Source organism: Paramormyrops kingsleyae, chromosome 6 (assembly GCF_048594095.1).
Source record: "Paramormyrops kingsleyae isolate MSU_618 chromosome 6, PKINGS_0.4, whole genome shotgun sequence".
Taxonomy (NCBI): domain Eukaryota; kingdom Metazoa; phylum Chordata; class Actinopteri; order Osteoglossiformes; family Mormyridae; genus Paramormyrops; species Paramormyrops kingsleyae.
Genome location: NC_132802.1, coordinates 28,666,000 through 28,679,970, shown reverse-complemented (window position 1 = coordinate 28,679,970; position 13,971 = coordinate 28,666,000). Strand labels below are relative to the sequence as shown.

The following is a 13,971-nucleotide window of genomic DNA, read 5'->3' as shown; positions in this document are numbered from 1 at the left end:
TTAGCAGTTGTTCCAATCTGATGAGGCGGCTTTTCCCCTTTATTTAGCGAAGTGCCCGCTAACATGATTACAGCGAGTAAGCGCGCACTTCAGCAGTCTGCCTGTAGAGTTACTGCGGGCGAGTCCCGGCTGACGTGTAGCTGATGAAGGCTGATAGGGGGGGGTAGCGTGCACACCACACCTAACGGTGCAAACAAGAAACTAAAATAAAGGGGGTTGATATTTGTCCTTGACCTCAACTAAAGTGCTTTTTTACTTTGTTAAGACATTTTCCATTAACTTCGGTGCCGCTCACCTCATTACAGTATGTCCAATAAATAATGGAAAAGGAACGCTTGCATAAAATCCTTACACCGAATATTCAGTTGCTGCCATAATATTTGTTCTTGATTTTCAGATGCTGGTAGATTAATTACGTTGTCATTGTTCAGAAAAGTAAACCCCGAAAGAGTAATGGACAAAACTCGTAACAGAGGGAACATGCCATGTCCAGTATCATTTCACGCTTGCATTAAACATACTTCAGTCATGCTGTCAGTGAGAATAATCTATTATTCTTCTTGCTACATTTAAATCCGTGGAATTCTGCGCTCGGAGAAACGATAAAGTAGTAAGAATAATGATAATAATAATAATAATAATCATAATAATAATTTTGTTGTTGTTGTTATTATTATTCTTATAATTATTATTAATTGTGTGGGATATTAAATAATTGGAATACAAAAAATATTGGGAATTTGATAAAAATGCACATATACATAACGTGGAGATGGATTTGCTTTTTTGAGAAATTTTCAGTCCCACGACTTGAGCAAAGCCACATTCTCACTTCGCGTGCTTCATCTTTCACGTCTTACTACTGCCCTCTATTGCCCGGGGTAAGATAAACGGTCGCCAGTACTGTTTATGCGGTCTCGATGGAGACCTTGTGGCAGCCTACTGTATTCTCGGGGTTCTTAATTCCGCTAGAGGGCACCGTAACTGCATTAAATTAACCTACGTAACACTTAAATAGCTGACTTGGTCAAGGTTGTTCTGCTTCAGAAAAAACCATAACTGCATGGATTTAACACTGATCAAACGTGAATTATTTACATTAAAAGCATTAACCTATTTATATTTTTAAGGTATGAAATAACGCGATTGTTTTAATTTGGCCTTCATTTCAAATGTGCTATGCTATACATATAGGCACCCACAGCATTGTTTGATAAAAAAATAAGCATTATCCACCTGCAATGTGCCACAATTAATCATCAGAGCAATCATTCAATTTAAATTAGAAGATTCCAGCTTATTTGCATATTTGAGTTTCAGTAAAACCACGTTCAATAATGAGTCAGCACTGTTGCCAACAGTAAAAAAAATAAATAGTGGAATCAAAATGTAATATCAAATAAACATCTTGTGTACTTGCAGGCCAGCTTTTTGTCTGTAAATTTTTCAAATATTACTACACAATTGTACCAATTACATTCTTTTTCCATACCCGCTTATCCTACACAGGGCCCCGGGGATCCGATGCTATGGGATCCCAGAAGCTATGGGTGCTAGGCAGGGAATCACTCAAGACGGAGAAACCCATCGCAGGGCACGGGCGCGCGCACGCACGTACGTACACACACACACACAAACACCAAGGTCTCCGGAGATGTGAGGATAACTACGCTTCCAAGGGGCCCCATTGACCATATTGATTTATTGTTTATTTATTATTAAACCACAAACAAAGTAAAATAAACCAAGTACAAACAAACAAATATATATACATATTTAGATATTTAAATAAATAAAATGGGAAAATATTTCGAATAGAACTACATTTTAGAATTATTTTTGTCATAATTTAAAAAGTAATTTCACATTTCGTTTCACAAAAAAATATTTCATTTTCCGAAACAGGATAGTAACACTGAGGCAAGATATTCTATAATAGTAAGTAAAAGCTGTTAATGACTTAAATCTTTCCATTCAAGAAATACCTTGTTTATGTTATACAGGCAAGTTATGTTGTTGTTTAATTGTCAGCTAACATCAGTATTTTCAGAGAAAACTGCATATTATGAAGACGGGAATATTACTACCCGTTCAATTTTAATTATTTTATTAATAGCGAAGTTTAAAAAGTGCATACAACACATTATATACACAATTTAAAAATATCGATGACAATGTCATTTATAATCGTAAAATAATTATTATAACAATCAGCATATTCAAGTATCGGAAACAAAAAAGGGCAAATGATTACACAATATAAGTAAAATCGGAATGTGATTGTGATGCACATATAACTTGTGCATGTATTTCATAAATATCCTCTTTAATGTTACATTGCTAACGTTTTGCTGGCAGTTTTACACATCCCCGCTGTTTGACTCGCGCGTCTAACGGGTGAATAGACCTTTTTCAATCGTCATCTTTCCAAAGTCACTAAAATATACCTTAAATAGATAAAACAGAACACCACAAATCTAGTACGAGTCCTCTTATAATGAAAAATATAATGTACTGATAACGGAAAAGAGCACGTTTTTTATTCATCGATATTGTTTTTTACTCTATAAGATATATTTGATAGAACAAATATTGACCTCATCGATTGCATAACAGACACTTATAATTCCTCATATACGTTAATATATTTTTATAAACAAGACGCGTTTGTTTAAGTCCAGATTTGCCAGTTTACAATTGTTGTTCCCCCAAGTTTTCAGTCATATTTATCGTTATAATTCTCTTAATCTCCAAAACACTCAGTACCATTTATTTGAACAGTCTGGTGAAATTCAGTTGCAAAATTCATTTTCATCTCAAGCGTGTATAACCATCACAACAGACAGTAAAATGCGTACGCTGTTTTTCATGCTTTTCGAGAAAGTAATCTTTAAAATCCGAGATAAATACTTAGCGCTTAAAAACGCATGCCTTCATACACATAAAGGCAAGCAGAACTGTGTTAAGTGGCAGACCGGTGTACAAATACCAAATAGTGGCACGAGCAGGTGACCAAGGAGTGACCTTAACCGTGCGGGTCATCCACAGTTCAGAGAAAGACACCTCTGTTTTTACTCTTGGAATGATTTACTGGGAAAATAGTATTCCAATCTTGCAACTTCAGATGAATAAAATAAATTTCTCTCAAATACGTAAACCTGCAATAAAGTGATTAAAGAAATAATACCAATAAAACGAAAAACAATACGCCCAAAGCGTTATTCATCTTACATGAATAATGTTACACTTTTTTTGACTGGACATTATTTTTTGTAATAAAAAAAACATAAAAAGGTGTTTAGAATGGTCAGTTAGAAAAATTTTCACAGCTTGAAATTAAAGTCAGCAGAATTCTATTGTGAACATAAAAACCCAGCAGATTTTAGAGTTAAATATACTGCTATTCATTGAAATTGTTATAACCTATAAGGACATTTTAATATAAAATGTTCAGTGCTGTATTGGGTATAATAATGCAATAAAATGTTACTTTTAATGTTAAATACATATTAAATTCAGTGTAATCTGAGAAATTTTTGAGTGTTTACAACAATGGTAGTAGAATTCTCCTGTGCTGTTGTTCATTAGAGGTAAACACTGAAATCCATCGGCATTCCCACTCTCACATCCCATCCGTTGTTATGGAAACCTCCCTCCATAGTCTACCTGGATGTTTTATGGTATGATAAAGAGGTCACCAAGTACATTTATTACCTTGGGCATAAATTTCACATGCAGACACTTGCACATTTTTTACTTCCTTTTAAATATTGCTTACAGACCAAAGCATAGTACAGGGCATATTGTGTGTGTGAGAGGGAGAGAGAGAGATAAGGAAAGTCAAAGGTCAGAATAATTGGTAAAGTATGGCTGATGCTGGCAATATCTCTTGCATAACCCTTGCTAATGATGAGAGACCGGCTTAAGCAAACAGCCTGAAACTGGACCTGGCTTTTACCCTCCCTTATGTACTCGGAGACGTACTGTGACCATGGGTGGAACAGACCCCGGAAACGCTGGAGCTGTTATTCATGAACAGCAATCACTGGGGGTACCATGGAAATGGACAGCGTGCAACCAACGAAGGCTGTTTGTCTGTATGTGTGAGCAGTGCATGAATATGTATGGGGAGGCAAGGTGTGTGGAGCAGTGCTACATGGGAATGTGGAGGAAACCGTTGACTGAAAGACAAACTAATGGATGCATTTTGAAGGAGGTGGAGAGCTCTCAGGCCGGGACTTCTCTCTAGAGCTCCATTCAATTTGAATGCCCTACATTGACATTCGAAGGAGATCACTGCACCTCAGATGTCTTCATTAAGTAACCTTCACAGTTACTCTTTATGGCATTTACATTTATTTATTCAGCAAACACTTTTGTGCAAAGCAACGTACAAGTGAATCTGACATTACAAGCATGCAGCTATCAAGGAGCCAAAGAGGCATAAGTGTAGCTAGGGTGGGCAACCAACGAGAGACATGAAACTAGTGCAAGACAGCATGCAGCAAGAGCTACACAATACATGCAAAGCTGATAATAATGAGAGATATTCAAATCAAAGTCAAGTGCAAAAATAAGGGAGTCCATGGTTGGAGAACCAGTTCAGGTGCTCCTAGGAAAAATAGGTTTTGATCATCCCATGAAGTTTTATCACATTGATACAAGTTTTCAGTTTTTTTTTTCTCTTGTTCTCTTTTCACATGCTGTTCTCAGCTTATTCGTTGGCGACATCCTGAGCATATCTTTAAAAAGAAAAAAAAATAAAAATATATATATATATATATATAATAAACCACACACATGCAATTATATTTAGACCATCGAGGGCAGACTAGCTTTGCACAAGGGCAGTGTAGTGTTTGTGTTACAGGGAATACCTGTAACTCTTGGTCTTATCTTTTAGCTGGGTGTCCAAATCGTGCTCACCCTCAGGTGTATGGGAGATTAGAGGGTTTGGCAGGAATGTGGTTATGTTTGAAATCTCACCTGGAGATGCTGACGTGCTCGCACGTCCAGCTGTGTGTATCCCAGATAAGGCGTTCTGTAACACCAGTAGAGTCTCTAACATTTCTAATCCTCGCAGTATATTCTCATCACATTCTGCCCACTCTTAAAGAAAGCGCATACTGTAAATTCATCTCTTTTATTAATTGTTTTGTTCCTTAAGCTTTCTAATTATGATTAAAGTTTATTTCTAAAGGGAGCAGGTTGCACGTTCTTCTTGTGTGTGTTTGCTGCAGGCACAACTTTTTGTTTAAACCGTATAGTTTGCTGAATTGTTGTTTATAAATTGCCCGTAGTGCGTTGGTGTCATCAACCTTGTTCCCTTATTTCACTGTGTCTCACACTCACAATTGTAACACACACCTGAAAATTAGAAATTTAGTTTAAGATATATAATAAAATGGTCTGGACAACAGGAAGCAGAAATGGACAGAATGGGGCAAGTTAGCATAAAATATCTATAGAACAATATCAGGAGATACTTTCATGGGAAACTAATATTTCCATTGCATTTTCCAGTTAAAACATTAAAATCAATGGATGACTATTTGTTAGCTGTGGAAATAAAAAGAACCCACATATGCTGAAAATATTTCCAGAATTATATGAGTTCATTTCAGTTCTCTATTGCTTTCAGTCTAAGAAGCCCACAATATTTAATCAAGACAGATGACATTTCAACACTGTGCATAAAGTATTGCTCATGGCTTGCACCTTGTCCTTAGGAAGCTTCTGTTATCACCCATCATGATCACTGGACCCTTGTACTGTGACACAAAGGACATCCCAACAGATGAAGACAGCCAACTACTGAACATCAAACCAATCACTCTCAAGGTATTGAACTGATGCACTTCCTTCTATGGTGTTACTATCCTAAACCTGTTTCATAGGTTATGAATTCCTTATATATCACACTGTTCATTTTCCATTGTAGGGGTGCTTGAGAAAAAGATGACATAGGGAGAAAGATCGTAATAAAGAGGAGGACAAAGATGAAGGAACGACCAGGCCGGTCCAAAAGGTTTCAAGAAGCAAACAGCATTTACCACTAACTGACAGTGATTGGGCATCCTCAACATTAGAACCCAGTTATTTTGCTGGGAGGGTGGCCCTCTGTAGGCCAGAGGTGGAAATGAAAATAGCCCCAGAAAAGGTTAACACAGCACATAGTGTTTCTACATCTTATAATCCTTTTGAATGACTTTTGATTTCTTACATCTATTATCTTTTAATAATTTGGTTTTGTTTTATGGTAGACATGTTATGTCGACTCTGACTTGCCAAACAAAAGGGGAATTTACAATTAATGTTATTTAGAGTTCAGAGACCTTGTTATGACTCCCTCACAACTTACGAGGTCACCTCCATCATTAATCTGTGATTTATGGGTGTGAAGAAAGGACAGGAATGGGGTGATACATGCAGGAGACCTGATCTGTGAGGGATTTATCTGGCAAACAGATATTTTACTGTTACATGGTGCATTGCATATTATTATGTTTTATTTAAGCATGTTTAGAGTTACAGTAGCATGTTGGCTGACACTAGAGCCTCACACCACCATGACTGGGGGTTCGATTCTAACCCCAGTTCCCTGTTTGTAGGATCTCTCTGGGTTCACCCAGAGGTTCCTATATATTCTCTAGTTTCCTCCCTCAGCTAAAACAGGTGAATTTCTATCTCTAAGTTACCCAAAGTGCATGATCATGTGTCTGGCATATGGTGGAAGGGCATCCAATCAGGGTGCATCCCCGCCTTATGGCCTGACCTTCTTGGGATAGGCTCAAGGCTCACTATGACCCTGCACTGCAGTGTTTTCCAGTCTGGTCCTTGGGAACCCACAGCCAGTCCATGTTTTTGCTCCCTCCAAGTTCCCTGCCAGACAGTCCACATTTTTGCTCCTGGGAGGGTGCAAAAACGTGGACTGTCTGTGGGTTCTGGAGGACCAGATTGGGAAACACTGCTGTAATGAATAAGAGGAGGTTATGGAAGATGGATGGAAATTTATGATAGTGAGTAACAGTATGAACAGTCTGGGAAAAGAGCTGGGAAAAAATAGGTATTCTTGTAGAAGCAACCGGAAATTACTCATTTCTCATTTCTTTTTCATCTGAATTTTTAAGAAATCCTTGAAAGAATGTTTATAAACATAGACCCCTAATCCCTAGTGAGTGTGTTCCTACACTAAAACCATTGAAGAAGATGCCAAACTTCCACCATGACCACACGGGGCCAGAGAATGACTGGAAGGCTGAAGGGTTGGCTTCACTGACCCAGCTTCTTCATCACGAGGGCAGACAGGGGTGCCCTGTTTGTTTCGCCTCACTTCCAACTAAGTGTCACAAAGCTGAAGTCGAGCACCACCACGTCACGGCTTATCCTGAGCCCAGTGACTCCGGCTGCCACTATACGCTTGATCAGCGTATCTATACGTCATCCTTTGTAATCGTCCCACCACATCTCTCACATTTGCTCCTCTCTGAACACAGGTGGTTAAACATATCATCACTGTCCAATGAAATCCATTATTTCAGGAGTGTGAAAATATGCATTTTCTCAGAATCTGTGTTTCAATATATACCTAAATCAATGGAATGATCCTTAGCACCCCAATAAGAAAGAATCTTTACACGGCCCTCAGTGAATGGTTAAACATTTAGGATGGATTTACATGGATTGTTGTCAACGAGGTATGTCAATGTCAACAAAATACAATTAACAATGATGTTTATTAGCTAGCTACAGTTACATAGCTATTACATACCTACATAGCTAGCAAATGTTAATTTATTTGCCACTGCATTATTCCCATGTTTATACTTTTAACATAACTCAACGGCTCGTTCCTGTCACTCTGAATGGGTGACCATTGGGCAGCTGTTTGTGTGTTTAGTGTAAATTATCTGTGAAAATTGACTTTTTAATGGCACCAGGAGTGAATGTTTCACAGCCTTTGTAACTGTTCAAAACATCCACTACTTGAAAGATATAGTGTAATTCAATCAAACCATCACAACATTTGCCCTTAATAACTGCGTGCTGGAATTAAGACCCTGTCCCTTTCCTCATTATTTATTGCATGTATTCTAAATTCTGAGATTCTTTGCATGGATTGAAAATGTGAAATTTGCCTAAAGTCGTTTGTCAGTGTTAAAAAGTTACGGCCAGAGAATTTCCACAAAAGGCTGCAAATGGTACAGCATTGTAGGTAAAAGGAAAAGCTTGCATTGTTCTGTACCATTTATGGATGCTGGTCATTATCGACGACAATGGCAATTATACACACACATATGAATGGAGAATCCTGAGTGGTGTAGCAGTGAGAGATGCAGGGTCTGCCTGCTCCTCCCTCTCCTCACACGCACCTGGCCTGGGTACTGGGGTATCTGTGACGCTGCAGATCTCGCTAACTCCAAAGACAATAGCCCTTCTAGCCTCTGACCGCTGCTTCACCTCTTCTCACCCACTGTGTGACCACAAGTCAAGATTTACCTCACCTGCAGCCCCCTCTGCAAACCACCTTAGTCAGCCCCCCCCCCCCCGCATCACAAACAAACATAGCTATGCTGGCCTGTGCTGTCCATGGGCACTACAGGTGTGTGATGCAGCCTGGTGCCTCCCCTCTACATGCCATGTCCCTCCTTCTTCAAAGCTTCACCAAACAGCTGTGTCTATGGATGGGCAGTGCTGGCTTAATGGTTAAGGAGGCGCGCTTGTAATTGAAAGATTGCTGGTTTGAATCCCTGACCAGCAAGGCACCACTGAAGTACTGCTCCCTGGGCACTGAATTAGCTGCCCCCTGCTGGGTTAAATACTGCGGACACATTTCATTGTGGTGTGTCACCAATGATCTCAAAATTCTTCCTCATACACAGGCCCCATAACACAATTTGAGTCATTTCTCACTCGATACAGATGTGCTGTACTATGTTACTCTTAGCATTGCCTTGTCATAGCTATTTTAATGAGGGCACACTGCTCATTATACGCCAGGCTGGGTATGTCGGGAGTTGCAGTGCAGAATGGCTGTGGTTCAGTATCCTGCTGTAATGGGGCCAGAGGGGGTTTTGAGGTATCTGACAGGAATGAAGCTGTAAGAAGCAGCACCCAGCTGATCCTGTCAGTTTACCAGCTGTGGATGTTGGCATAGACAGAGCTGGACTGGGGTGAAGAGGGGGCATGGTTTGGGTTCCCCAACACGCCCCCTGTATCGGCCCACTGGGAAAATGCCTGGTATGCCAGGCAGCCAGTCCAGCCCAGGGCATAGACTACCCACTGCTGTAACAGGCTGTTCTTGCCTTTTTTTTGTGAGAACCTTGCTATGGTAGTGTGGCATCCTTCCGAGAGAGGGCGTGCATGTGAGCACGGGTGACAGGGACAGGATCCAACAAGCACTTGGGGAGCTATGGGGAGATTTAGTGCTGGGACGGATCTTCTTGCTGAACGGTTTGGCCATAACATCTGATTAGGGATCTAAGCGCTTTTAACTCCATTCTGTATGTGAAATTATTATATGCTGCTCTGCTGACAAACATTAACTGTTCTAGTGGCCACAATTGTGGAAACACCTAGCATTTTTGGTATAATGTTTTAAAAAATTCTACAGGAATACTGGCAGTAATGTTTGTAAACAATCAAAGAATGTTTACAAATATCATACACTGGACGATTAAATAAGTAACTGGAGTAACTGGAATAAAGTTCTGCAATCTTTAAATATTGTGTTAAGAAGCTTTGGCCACCAGTGTATGTGCTATGTTACACAATATAAAAGTCAAGGAAAGCCAGATAGCAAGCTTTCAATTAAAACGAGGCAGTTTTCTGTTTAACAATTCTGTTAGATCCTATAAATCTTTGGCTTTGAAGAGATTCAATATCAGACTTTTATGGTTAATGTAAACTCATGTGGCTTATACACATGAAAGGGGAAACCAGCCGGCAAACACTGCTTTTACACGTGAGAAGGATGGTACTAGCTGTGCTTGTGTGGCAGCGGCATGTGGCGTGTGGCGTGTGGCATGCACACGGATGCCGGTCTGTAGGCTGAGTGTGGTAGCGTGTGTGTGGGATGGGGCGTGCACACGGATGCCGGTCTGTAGGCTGAGTGTGGTAGCGTGTGTGTGGAATGGGGCGTGCACACGGATGCCGGTCTGTAGGCTGAGTGTGGTAGCGTGTGTGTGGGATGGGGCGTGCACACGGATGCCGGTCTGTAGGCTGAGTGTGGTAGCGTGTGTGTGGGATGGGTCGACGGGGGTTCTGGTAGTCCTAGGCTTGGGAGCCCCCCGCTGGGCCATGGTGTAGCAGAGAGAGATAGCGGGTGACAGTGTGAAATGAAACACACAGATAGGGAAGTGGGAGACAGGCAGACAGGAGCCAGCCCCTCTGCTCTGTGGAGATTAGCCTGACTCCTTCCCCCCGCCACAGCCAGCCCTCTGCATTCCCTGGGACCAACCCACCCTGGCTCCACTGTTCCCCCAGAGCCCGACCAGCATAGCAGTCAATAACACTCACAGACCTCAGTCACACACACGCACACACACACACTGAGATCAACGCGCACGGGCAGACAAGCATGCTGACACCCATACAAACAAGCATGCCTGCTATTCGTGAAGTCATGACCACAAACTTACAAAGCATCAAAAACGAAAGAAATTAATGGATATAATGAAGATACATACATGCACTAACAAACTGATCTACAACAACAAATCACAAACACACACACACACACTTACACAGTGGTCACAGTGATTGAGCTGAGTGCCCTGAACTTTGGCCTTAACATTCCTGTACCTTTTAAAGATTTATTTCTTGTAAATATGTTTTAACTGGCAATGGTTACGGTTTGACACATAATAATAATAATAATAATAATAATAATAGCAACAACAACTTTGGCCTCATTCTGTTGCACTTTGGAATATATTAACTGTTTAATACAATTATAAATGAATGAGCTTCCCAGCTAAATCATTTCAAATTTGTGTATTTGTATGAGCATCATTATGTGAATGCAATGATAACAAACGATACAAGCTTTCCCATTTTCTTTTAGTACATATTATCCATTACAATACTGTGTAATCTCAGACGCTCAAAACAGTATGCTTAAAAATGTTGCTTAAATAAGACCTGACTGGTGATCCGCTTTGCCTCTCCCTGGAAGTGTATGGCTGCTGATGGACCGCGCAGCGAAGGTCCTATGGAGTGGACTCAAGAAGCACCTCATTCATAAGGACGGTATCAGCGCTCGTAGTGAGAGACGTGAGTTACACGGTAACGTCGCAATTGGTCGGGAGTGAAATATAGGACCAGCTACGCACTGAGTATGAACTGACAGAGACTCGGGGAGGATCAAGACACATTAATAATAATGACGTGCCTCTTCACATATCGGTGTGAACGAAATATTATTCTACACGTCAGTCTGAAACACCATAATAAACTTTGAAACATTCCTTTAAATTATGGATCTATTATTTTAAAAATGTATTTATAATATCATGTCACATTTTGTTGAAAGTCTTTAGCTTTAATTAATATTTTTATGCATGACTATCCAATTCTTGCTCTAAATTTTTGGCTTGACGTCTTAAAAGACACGTAGCCCTTTACACAACATTCAGTCACAATGGGATAATTATGTTTAATACGTGTGAGTGATTTCATCACACTTTAACGTATTTGCTGTGAAGATTAGGAACGGGTTGATTCCGACTTTCACAAAGCAAACGCGCTCTCACATCCAGAGAAATAAAATTGCCATTTTGTCTGTTTATGTGGTTTGCGTATTTAGATTTTGTTCTAATCAAAAAAAAATGCAAAAGACCAAAGGATAAACCTGGGGTCTACCGTTTGTAAAGGTTTTCCCTTAAATTGGTCTAAATTATAGTTCTAGTCGTAGATAAGGTAATACAGTTTAAAACGTTTTTTTGTTTATTTGTTTGTTTAGGCCTATATTTATACGGTATCGTTCAAATTTTATTGAAAAAACAGAACGTAATATTTTTTCTTTCACTGTTTTTACTAAATGCAATGTTTAACTCAATATACGAAATATAAAAGCATTTAACGTTATATATATCATCTTCAAGGCATTTGACAAACGAAGCCTTTAATTGGACTACGGGTTACGAATCTTCAACCGCTACGCCTCCTCCCGCCCGCTATAATTCATATTACTACTAATAATCAATCTCCATAATTTGTAGGCTACAGCTAATTATATGTCATTACATTTGCCACTGTTAAATATATTTACAAATTATTTGCTAGCCGCGTAAAAGCATTGTGTTCTATATTTGCTTGCATTTGTTCAGATAAAATTTTACAGTTGGTTTCTTCGCCCAGTATTTATAAACATTAGGCCTATATAATGAATAATACATACACATAGGCCTACAGAGCGATAAAACATCACGGAATTCATGCGAAGAACAAAATTCCTACATTATCAACTGAAAATAAAGGCTCCACAGGAACATATATTTCCTTTTATATTTCTTGTTTTAACATTCCACTTTGCCGAACTTTTAAAAAATACACTGAAAATTCGTTTCTCTATTTATCTGAAAATAAATAGAAGGTTTTAACCAAGAACAGCTAAATCATAAATAATTGTTACCAATGCAAATTTACATCATTGTATACAAAACTGGGTGTATACAACGCTGATGTTTCTATCACAGGCCTTCAAAGTCTTGTTCGAATAATAATGATTCGCTATTTAAGAGAATCGTGACCACGGTCTGATCAGAAAACAACTATTTATGATTATGCCACAATGTATGCTAATGATGACAGTTGCTTTGTGAAAATGTCTGCATGTAGGCCTATGTGTGTGCGCGTGCGTGTATGTATACTGCAATGAAGAAACATGACTCCGATAGCGTTTGAGGTTTTTCGCTTGTTTACTCTCTACTTTTTGAACTTCTGAGGATCGAAGGTTGGACTGCATTAATCCCTTTAAAGTCATCTGTTCAGGACATCGTACAATTGAAAGATGAACGGTAACCCATTTATATAGAAAAAAGCTGGGTGTGTGTCGGGGGTGGGGGGGGGGGGGGGGGGGGGGGCAGCCGTCGGCATATTATTAATCATGAAAGTAAAACATTCACCTGTGTGGGCATACCTATCAGCCCTAGAAAAATCGTTTTATATCATTAACTTTCAAATGTATATTAGGCCTTCGTGATATCAGTTATAAAATACCGTTGATTTTAAAGATATTTTATTCAGTAAAACAACTTTTCTTTAGAAAACAGGCTACACATTTTTGGAAAATATACCATTTATAATGACGGGAAAAAATTCTGTGATAAAAGTCGCAACTCTTATTTTTCTTGTTTGTCATACTGTTTTAGAATCTCGTGGAATCTGCTATTAAGATAACCTAATAATATTTTTAACTATGCATGATTATATCCTTATTCTGTCGGACAGTCTATATCTTATCGCCTTGCCTTTTTTATTGAGAACTCGTTCAGATTTACCTGACCATAAACCAAAACAACTTTCTCTTTGCAAATGGGAGATGATTTTACAGCATGATAAATGTTTTACAAGACCATTTAGTTAAATCTATTCTAGCTAGATCTAGTACTACGTTTAATTTAAGAAACGAAAACGTATAGTGGAAAACATTATTATTTTAGTTTATACAAATTCAAGCATACAGTCAACCCGTTCAGAGATATAGAATGATTATGGCAAATAATTTCTACAAAAAATAAAAACAATTCCCGTTGAATTTTGATTCTGTTAATTATTACATTAAATTTAAAAGACCAATATGGATCGGTTGACATTTGCAAGTTAGCATTTATTGATTTCAAAACACTCGCCATATAGCGGATTCAGCAACTCTGCCTTGTTTCAGGTGGAGTTTTTTTCCTTCTGTCTCTCGTCCTATCCCTCGCTCGCTTCCAGCTCCGGTGCCCTACCTTTGGATACGTCACGTAG

The 13,971-nt window shown here is 39.1% G+C and overlaps 1 long non-coding RNA gene across 1 annotated transcript; it reads left to right on the top strand.

Annotated features, from left to right (window-relative positions):
• Positions 1-1,513: 1,513 nt before the first annotated feature.
• On the top strand, positions 1,514-8,014 carry LOC111858940 (uncharacterized). The gene is made up of 3 exons (XR_002841710.2): positions 1,514-1,614; positions 5,730-5,841; positions 5,942-8,014. It is a non-coding gene; the product is annotated as an uncharacterized lncRNA (long non-coding RNA).
• The last annotated feature ends 5,957 nt before the right edge of the window (positions 8,015-13,971 follow it).